This window comes from Mustela putorius, unplaced genomic scaffold (genome assembly GCF_011764305.1).
Source record: "Mustela putorius furo isolate JIRA1106 unplaced genomic scaffold, ASM1176430v1.1 tig00003927_pilon_pilon_pilon, whole genome shotgun sequence".
NCBI lineage: Eukaryota > Metazoa > Chordata > Mammalia > Carnivora > Mustelidae > Mustela > Mustela putorius.
Window position 1 is genome coordinate 4,762,831 of NW_025422072.1, and position 10,274 is coordinate 4,773,104.

Below are 10,274 nucleotides of genomic sequence, written 5' to 3' on the forward strand. Positions count from 1 at the left end.
TTGAATTCTATTAAAGTTGGCCTTCAGAATTTTAAAGAAAATATTGAAGGGAAGCCAAGCCTTCCATAGAAACCATCTCGGTATGTAAAGACTTCTTCAAAAGACTTTCAGAAATTGCAGAGACAAAGAATTTGCTGCCTTTAGGGAAGAAACCTAACAGTATGAACCTTGTGTCCCTGGGCAAGATGCCATGGAAATGTATAGACCTGGAATGCAAATCTCAGAAGAAGAAAAGCAAACTAATCTAGCATCATTCTTTTTTTTTTTTTTGAAGATTATTTATTTATTTATTTGACAGACAGAAATCGTAAGTAGGCAGAGAGGCAGGCAGAGAGAGAGAGGAGGAAGCAGGCTCCCTGCTGAGCAGAGAGCCTGATGCGGGGCTCAATCCCAGGACCCTGGGATCACGACCCGAGCCGAAGGCAGCGGCTTAACCACTGAGCCACCCAGGCGCCCCTAGCATCATTCTTTTCTTTTCTTTTCTTTTTTTTCTTTTTTAAAGATTTTATTTATTTATTTGACAGAGAGAGATCACAAGTAGGCAGAGAGGCAGGCAGAGAGAGAGAGAGAGAGGAGGAAGCAGGCTCCCTGCTGAGCAGAGAGCCTGATGCGGGACTCGATCCCAGGACCCTGAGATGATGACCTGAGCCGAAGGCAGCGGCCCAACCCACTGAGCCACCCAGGCGCCCAGCATCATTCTTTTAAACCAAAATTACTCAATCTTTTCTGTATGACAGTATCATCTGAGACATTTTTAAAAAGTGACCCTAACAAGCCTCACTAACACAAAATTATAATTTCCAGGTGATTCTAATGAGTCATTGGGTTTACTGCCCCACTGAAGTGGCTAACATTTATCATTATTTTATTTCAAGATAAATCTAGATAGTTATATCAGACCACACTTTATAGTCATTACTGTTTAATTATATAACTGGTAAGTCCCAGTGAACAAAAACACCAAGAACATAGTATAATCTTTAACAAGATGAGATTTATTAATTTCTTCATCAAGAACATCAGATCATTCTATGAGGAATCCTGGAGCTTCTAAGTAGGAGAGACCTAAGAAAGGCTTGCTATAGTGTTTGAGATTGTCTTGTGTGTTTTTGAGAGAGGGCTTAATGAAGGAAGAGTGTATTCTGAATTGGGTACTGTCCAGAAGCAGGGGTAAATTGATGATTGGGCTTAATGATTTTTATCTACAAGATGGAAGAAACAAAAGTACTAGACAAGTCATTTTTAATGTCAGGAGTCCCTGAGTGAGCCAAGAAAAGGAGCATATTAAATTATTTTTGTGGTAGCACAGTGTCCTTTTCTTTGGCTTATGTTTAGAAAGGAGGCCAGATTGATCTTGTTTTTGAATGTGTCCAAATATTTTTGACATTCTGTGAAATTTTTATGTTATATTCAGTAGAGAAAGTTACAATCCAATTTTGAGCTGTCAGCCCCTAGAGACTTTTAACCTCTATGTTTATATAATAAAATAAATGATATCCTTTTGTTTGAAGGTATGTTCAGTCATCCACAAGAAACCTTACTATGTCTCTATAAAGTTTAGTAATTAAAGAATACACTTTCTGTGGTCTATATACACGCAGGCACGGATGGATAGACTCTGAGATTCTAATATGGAATATTGATAAATAAGTAAACAATATCCTTCACAGGATGCTTTAACATGATCTAGTTCTTCCAGTAGGATAGAGTTTGTTATGTTTTACTTTCACAGAGTACATTTGACATTACTTTCTTCTTTCAATTTTGCAACAAATCCTAAGCTACGTGGTTTTCTATTGACTGGTGTGTATGGATGGGAGTGGGAGGAGGAGTTTGTGCATGTATTTGCATAAAAGAGGAAAATATTTTATCTTTATCATTATTGGTCTGTGATAATCTTCTGACTCCAAAAGGATAGAATTTCTAATATAAGTTCCAGGAGGGAAAGGGAAGTCCTAATTTAAAATCATATCAAGACTGACTTCATGAAGAGAAATGGGAAAGCGACAGGAGAAGAACATATCTACTTCATAAGATCAACTAATTTAAGTAAGAGAGATTAGAAAAGTTCCTAAAAATTTATTCTACATGAGATTTGACAATACTTTCCCTGGGGAGTAAAGGAAACGTTCAACCCCAAACATCAACATAAGCAGCCTACACAAAATATGAGAAAAGGAGTTCCCCATGACATGGCAAAAATGCCATTAAAATGACAATGTAAAGAAAGAAGAGAGCAACATACAGTGGTTTTTCAAGCAGAAGTTTTAGCAATATAGAGGCAAGGCAGTGTGAAAAACAATTCTGCATGAGGAATACTCCAAGCAGTTAGGAAAAGAGCCTTGTGAAATTAAGTCTGGAAAGATAGACAGATATTCTTGTGAATTCTGGCCAAAAAAAAAAAAGTCTATACCCTTTAAAAAAAATTAGTAACAGCATTCTCAGATTGACATTAAGGAATGACAAGACCATTTAGTACTTGTAATTTTTCTACACTAGCAATATTAGTAAGAATTCTAGAGAGGTAAAATGAAGGTAACTTTTTGAATGGAAAGACCACTGCAGTAAACTAGAGGAAGAATAATAGGGCTTAAATTTAAGGGAGGAGCCAAGGAAATCGGGAGGATGGAAGAGGAAGGAGATATGTTAATGAATGAAATAAAAATGCTTTGTGTATCATTAGAGGGTGTGACATTACCTGTGTTTCTGATTTGCATGTCAAAGGAGAAAGGTGTCCTTAAGGAAGACTGGAGATGCCAGAGATGGAGCAAGGTTGAAAGTAGGGAGAAAGATAATGAAGTGAGTAGATGAGATTAGAACTCTGAAGAAAGAGCTCAGTGGAAATGTAATTTGGGATTTACATGGCAGCTACAGGAGTGGTAATACCCTGGAGGGAGAAAATCAGAGAGTAAAGGATAAAAGTTACGAACATTAAGGAAGAGGAGCAAAAACAAATGATGTAGCAGAAATGGTCACCGAGGTGAGAAAACAAACATTTGGTGCCGAGAAACCAAGGAAAGAGATGCTCAGGAGCCGAGGGGGCATCCACAGAGTGAATGGAGCCCACGGTCCCTGCAGTCAGCTTTATCCTCAATGTTCCATTGAAAGATTCTTTTAAATCTTTCCAGTGTATTTTAGTGGAATATAAAACTGAAAACCAGATTGCAGTGGGTGGGAAGAGCAAATATGATGTGAGGAACATAAGACAGGAAATATGCTCTCATATTAAAAAAAAAAATCACACACATTCATGATAAAACTTATTCTCTGGAAAGGAAAACTAGGGTGACATAGGGAGGGAAAGTTAGGTTGGAGTGTGTATCTTTTTATTGTTGCAGGACAATAAAGTGTTGTTGTTTTATTCATCAATAAGGTACATATTATTAAGTACCTAATATGTACCAGATACTATATAAAATTGGGGTTATACTATATTACATGATATCGCTACATGACATTTTCCCCCTAAAATTCAGGACTATTATCTCATGTGATTTAATAAGATTGGGAGATATGTAGACAACATAGATAATAGGTATAGATTTGTTTTATATTAGTGTTTAGTTATATATTAGTTATGTAGATATTTATATGCTCAGCATGTTTCGAATGTATCATTAATAAAATTTACTTAGTATCTTTGCATAGGTAGACAACTAAAAATAGTTACTTGTTAAAAGGTACCAGCGTTCTTCAAAAAACCCTAGGGAGTCATTTTAAATTTTTTTATAAACATATATTTTTATCCCCAGGGGTACAGGTCTGTGAATTTGGTGAGTGCTGTGAAGTGGGAGTCATTTTATATTGACTCACCCCACAGCATCTAGAAGGGATACCAATCTGCTTTGGATTTCTGGGTCTCAATACCAAGTTACCGAGCAGAATTCCTTGCCTTGCAGCCTGGAGAAGCTTTCATAACTTGAAATCCTTAAAACAGCAGCCTATCAAGACACCAACTCAACAGGCTATAACAATTCATACATAAAACGATATTATGCAAAGTGTAGTATTTTTTCCTTACACTGTACAGGAGATATCTCGACAAACCACTAGGCCCACAGACTTTTCATTTAGAAATAAGCCTTTGCACTTCTGTGGGGTTTCTGTCCCACACTTTGGCATGCATGTGTCTTAGGCATCCAAGTTGTCTATTATCTCTGCACTTTAGGACATGTCAGTATAAGGTCCTCACTCCTAAAGGCTCGCACGTGTATGCTGCAGGGTCAGATAAAGGCCTCTAAGGCCTAAATCACAGCAGAGAGGGAGGGCTGACATCAATAAACCTGAGGCAAGAGCATCCATGTCCCCAAGTGCACTGGGATCTGACTCTACAAACTCGGGAAAATGAGATCAGTCATGGGTGAGGCCTGAGTTGAATTGGCTTCACCTCACTGGGTAACTTTCCCAGGTGAGATGTTCAGGAAGAGCATCAACACACTAGATTTAAAAGCGGGGAGCAACTGCTCCAGGTATTAGGGGGACTGGGTCTACTCAGGTCTCTCTTATTCATATCACATATTTCCATTTCATATACCGTGACCCTTGCCGCTATCAGAGACCTGGTACTTTCTGTCCAGTGCCCTCACATTTTGCATAACTGTCCCGACCATGCTGTGAATTCTACGAACACAATGCATTGTGAATAAATGCTCATCTGATTCAGTTATCTTAGCTCTGCTGCTGCCCAGTAGGGAGACTCACAGCATTAAACTAGAGTGTTCCTGAGTCGTCTTCTGCATTTCCAATAGAGTTCAGGTAGGTGAGCAAATCATGCTCTTTTAACCCCACAGCACTCTGGAGAATCTGCCTGACCTCCTCAGCATTTGAAACCACCGTGTCCTCATAGGGGATCCATCAATAAAAGCAGAGGTTTTCCCAAACCATCATGGCTTATTTTAATACAACAACTTTTGATCATTATTCATCAAATTTGGTTTAAATGGTGCAAAAACTAAACCAGATAGAAGGCCAGATAAACAGGCATAAAATAGGCTTTCCTCAGGCGAACTAGACATGTGGGTTCCCTATCAAGTTGATCCAGAAGTGCTAATGCCTCCAAGCATCTGCGTAGGAGCAAATGAAAAGCATCTGTGAAATGAGATAAAATGCTGGGGTTCAATTTTTTTCTACATGTAATTTTTCAAATACCTGAAGAGATAAGACAAACTGAGGAGAAACTAGCAGAAACAAAAACTAACAGAAAAAGATCCATAGGCACCTCAGACAATAGAATTAGGAAACACAGTTTATAAACTAAACCAAGCCTGAGAATTTCTCTCGGGAAAAATGAAAACTATAAAAATTGACCTAACTGATGAAAAAGCAAACATTTTTATAAATCTGAAAAAAGAGACAAAATTTAGAACAAATGGATAAATTTAGTATAATTTAATTCTATTTCCTTTCAACAATTAAAATATCTTGCTATTTTTTGACATTCAAAAAGCTGATGTAAATTCAAAACTGTAATTTCCTTGTATTTAGCATCTCCGTATCTTACAGCATCTCTTCTCACCTTATTTTTTATATTCTGTGGTAATACAAAAATTCGTCTAATTTAGTGCTTCTTCGACTTTAGGATTGTATCATCCATTCTGAAAAATTATCAGCCATATCACTTCTAGTATCATCTTGCCTTCATTTCTTCTATTTTGTCCTAACTGAACGCCTTATAGATGAAAGCAGGACCTTATTCTCTACTCCATTAGCATCCTTTTATCTTTTACAACAGGTTTTGTTACAAACAATACACAATAATACCAGCTGCCATTATGGTACATTAAAAGTGTGCCAAGAACTGTGTAAACATTTTACACTTAACTTTTAAGAATTGTATTGGAATCTAAAAAACATAGAATAACTTGCTGATGGTCATATGTTAGCATTCTGGTGGTTTCTGCTTTTCAGTTTTGTGTGTAATTTGCCCAAAATTTAATATTTATTTCAATTGCAGAAATTTTTTATGACTTTCTGTTTTGTTCCTTTTCAAATTCATGTCCTTTTCAAAATGTACTACTAGTGTTTTGTCAATTCTATTGCTTACCTTGTTGAACACATTAATACACATATTTTAAAGTATCTCTCATGCTACTATTTTACCCATTTCTTGAGTGTCAGATCTCATGTTTGTTTATCTGCTTCTTCTTTCTCATTGAATTTTTTTTTTTTGCTTTGTAATTTAGATTCTGAAGTGATCTTCTTCCAGCTTTCTAATCTGTGAGATTCTTTTTGTCCTCTGAGTTATCTACTATGTAATGTAGAAATAAGGGAAGTTTTGAGGACTTTTTGCCTGAAATACCACTCTATTGTGATATCATACCCTTAACTAACTATGGACACCATATCAATATCTCAGGTTACCTCAATAACATGGTTAATGTACATACGGATCTGTACCAGTGGCATAGCCTTGAGTTTCTCATTACTTGCCAGTGACACATTTTTATCACCCATATAACCTAGCCCAAGTTGCTTACGTTTTGATAGATCACTAAGCCAAGGGCTGAAATTATTTTAAACTGTCTTGTGTGAAATGATCTGCCCTTCCTTGGAGTTTCAGCTCCAAAGTAGAGAAGAGACTCGGGGCTCAGCACCCTAACTTATTTATTAGCGAAAGCCCTGCCTAAAAGAAGTAGCTCTCCAAAGCTTTGCAGCTCCACTTTTTGTTCTATAATGACACTCTTTCCTTCTTCATTTCCAATATGCAGGAATTCCCTTTTTGCCCTAAAACTGAAGCATGCATTAAAATATCCAATTCTGGGATGCTTGGGTGGCTCAGTTGGTTAAGTGTCTGTCTTCTGCTCAGATCATGATCCCAGGGTCCTGGGATCCAGTCCAGCATCAGCTTCTTGTTCAGCGAGGAACCTGCTTCTCCCTCTGCCTGAAGTTCCCCCTGCTTGTGTTCTCTCTCTCTGACAAATAAATAAATAAAATCTTTTAAAAAATTTAAAAATGAAATACAATAAAATATCCGATTGCATTTCATGTTGATTTCAATGTGTTTGGAGTGATGATGACAGATGTATTCAGTCCTCTGTCCCTGATGAACCTCTTGAATGAAATGCTAGAAAGACAGTTCAATACTGTGTCTTTTTGATTCATGGCTTGGGGAAATTTACCTATATATTCAGACCTAAACTATAGAAATGCAATAGGACTCACTAGCAAGCCCTCTCATTGGAAAATTCTACAATTTCTCCCTTGCCTTTCACTCTACACTTTTGACTTAATATATTGGAAGAACATTTCAATCATAGGACTCACTAGCAAGCCCTCTCACTGGAAAATTCTACAATTTCTCCCTCGCCTTTCACTCTACACTTTTGACTTAATATATTGGAAGAACATTTCAATCAACCACATTTTGGGTACCCCTGGGGGAGGCGGTGAAGGGGATGAATAGCTTCACTTCAAGAAGAACCAGCTCCCATAAAGAGACTGTTGCCAGGACTACCCTGCTCTTCCTTTCATTCTTTCTCTAAACTGGGGCGTGATCATGTTTAGTGATATGACCTTAAGGAAATAAAATAAAATAATAAAATAAAACAATGTTTTATTTGAAAGTCTGAATTTGGTCAAATAAATTCCACTAGACTTACTTCAAAGTTTTCTATGAAAGTGTAAGATAATTCAGGGTGTTTACCTTAAGATTCATTTGCCTATCTCTCCAGGTATTACCATATTATCATTTATTATTACTAAAATAAGTACACATCTCAGAATATTCCCCAATAGATTATAAATTCTGAGAACACATTGGCTGGCACAGAGTAGTTCCATAATAAATAATATTTAGTAATAATTAAAATAATAATAACTCTTCTAAAAAATAGTAACATTGTGCTGTGGATAATATCCAAGATCATAAATTAATCTTCAAAAACACTGCTAGCAATTCAGAAATGACACAAAAAGTCAGTATAACTTAAGGTAATTATAAATTTTAGAATAATTCATGTGATTATGTTTTGGGGATGCAACATTTTTGCTTCTAGAATTCCTCGGTGACTACTCCAGCTCTTTAGCTTCTATTAGAAATTGACAGCTCATTAACAGCTCGTTAGGAATGCTGTTAACTGTGCAAAAGAAAGATATTCTGCACCATAGATTCTTACTTGTGAAATGTGTTGAAGTTTGGGTCAGATTCAGCATTTCAGGAAGAATAAACATCTCTGCCTAGCAATTATGAAAAAGCACACACATGCAGGGTTAAAATGAGGGAAAAAATGCCACAAGTTTCAATATATTTAAAAAAAAATATCCCAATGTGACATACTTTCTTTCTGCTACTTTTTCTCCAACTGCCAGTTTTAGAAGTTGCCTGTCAATCTCCATTTCCCTTCAGAACACATTCCATTATCCTTCATTCCAATGTTCTAATTATAAAATCATTTGAAGATTTGGAATAGTCAATGGATGAAACCAAGTCACATTTTATGAATAAACACAGAAAAGAAGATTATTAAAATACTTTTTAAAAATTAAAAAAATGATCTCAAAGTTGTTTTGTTTTCGAAAAATAAGAACTTACATATAAGAAAACAAAATCTAGGAGAAGAAATCACTAAAGACAGAAACAAAAACAAAGAAAGAAAAAATGAATAAAACTACTTCCACTGTGGCTTATACTTGTATACTTATACTTGAGAAGATATCACTAAAGACAGAAACAAAAGCAAAGAAAGAAAAAATGAGCAAAACCACTTCCACTGTTGGCTTATACTTAACTTATACTTATACTTGTAGTGTGCAAGACCATAGGGCATGTATAAAGATATATTCCACACACTTTTGCATTGCCCTCTGGATGGTCTTTTGCTATCTCTAGTTGCACCTGAATAGGGAAGGCACACAACAGGTAGGTGGTCCAAGGACGACCAGGTGGAGACTTAAGAATCACCATATTGGGTCAACACAACCAGAGCTGCCTGACTATTCCTCCAAGAAGGTGCTCCATTCCTGGTACTGTAATACTATGCATGGAATGGACAGACCAAGCTCCTATTCCATCTCCTTGCTCCAAAAATCCATTTGATGTATTGTCCTCAGATAGAGGACGTATCAGATATGAAACTGATAAGAACAGATACTATATTTGATATTAGCCAAAAGGCTGAGAAGTGATGATCCTAAAGTTGTTTAAAAATACCCACATCTATGCATTGAAACTGACTGGGGATAGGGAAACTAGTCCAGGAGCCAAATCCCGCCCATTACCTATTTCTGTAAAATTTTACTGGAATCACAGCCACACTCATTTATTTTGGAATTATCTCTGGCTGTTTTCATACTCTAATAGTAGGATGGAGTAATTGTAAAATATGCCATATGGCCCATAACACCTAAAATATTTACTATTTGGTTTATACTATTTCATTGATCAATGATTAGACTGAGATAATTTTTTAATTTGTCTTGAGATAAAAGTTATTTGAGTTATAAAATGGTATGTAGATAGAGGGAATATTTCTTTGGCTGAAAAGCCCACAAAACTGGCATCTTTAACTTTGGTTTCTGATCACTTTTACATCTTCAGTTATGAGTAAATCACGGAGTGACTTATAAGCTTAGATTATAATTCTTGTTTTCACCTTCTCTCCTTGTTATTACAATAGGAATGGGATGTCAGCTCACAAATGTACTGTACAATAAGTGTATTTTAAAATTAATTTTTTTAGTATAATTTCAATTTTGAACTCTAAGTCCTCTGGGGTAATAAAAATTTAAACTCAGTGTTTCAATTTGTGGATTTTTCCTTATTTAACAATTTCCATGTCTGCCTGAGCTACAGAAATATTGGGAGGACTGTTCATGGATGTTGACAAGAACAACACTGTTCTTGCCTGGTTTTAGTCATTAATCCACACATGTGATTCCAGAGCTATCCAATATTCTCTATGACATTTGCTCATGGCAATCTAGACAGTTCGTCATGAGACATTATTCTACCTCTGCGCCTTTTCATGTCTTTTGGATCTACTTCTATTTCAAAGCCATTTTATGGGGACTTGTGATTCACCTTGTTCTTCCTATAATCCTCTGTGGAGAGAAATACCCATAGGCTCTACTAATCTATTCTTACTCTATATCTTTTTCATCTGGGTTTTTTGGTGCTCTGCCTGAGCACAAGGAACAGAGGCCCTTTTCCAGAATACACCAATGCTTTATCATTTCCACTCTGTCTACCTCCATTCTGTGGAAGCCCAGCATTTCTAAAATTCCATTTTTCCAATACATTTGTTTATACTCAGTGGTCTCCTGTGAGAAAAGTCTAT

The 10,274-nt window shown here is 36.3% G+C and overlaps 1 non-coding gene across 1 annotated transcript; it reads right to left on the reverse strand.

The window, feature by feature from the left end:
• Positions 1-8,942: 8,942 nt before the first annotated feature.
• Positions 8,943-9,124, reverse strand: LOC123388947. Its single transcript, XR_006603458.1, has one exon. It is a non-coding gene; the product is annotated as a U2 spliceosomal RNA (small nuclear RNA).
• Between the last annotated feature and the right edge of the window lie 1,150 nt (positions 9,125-10,274).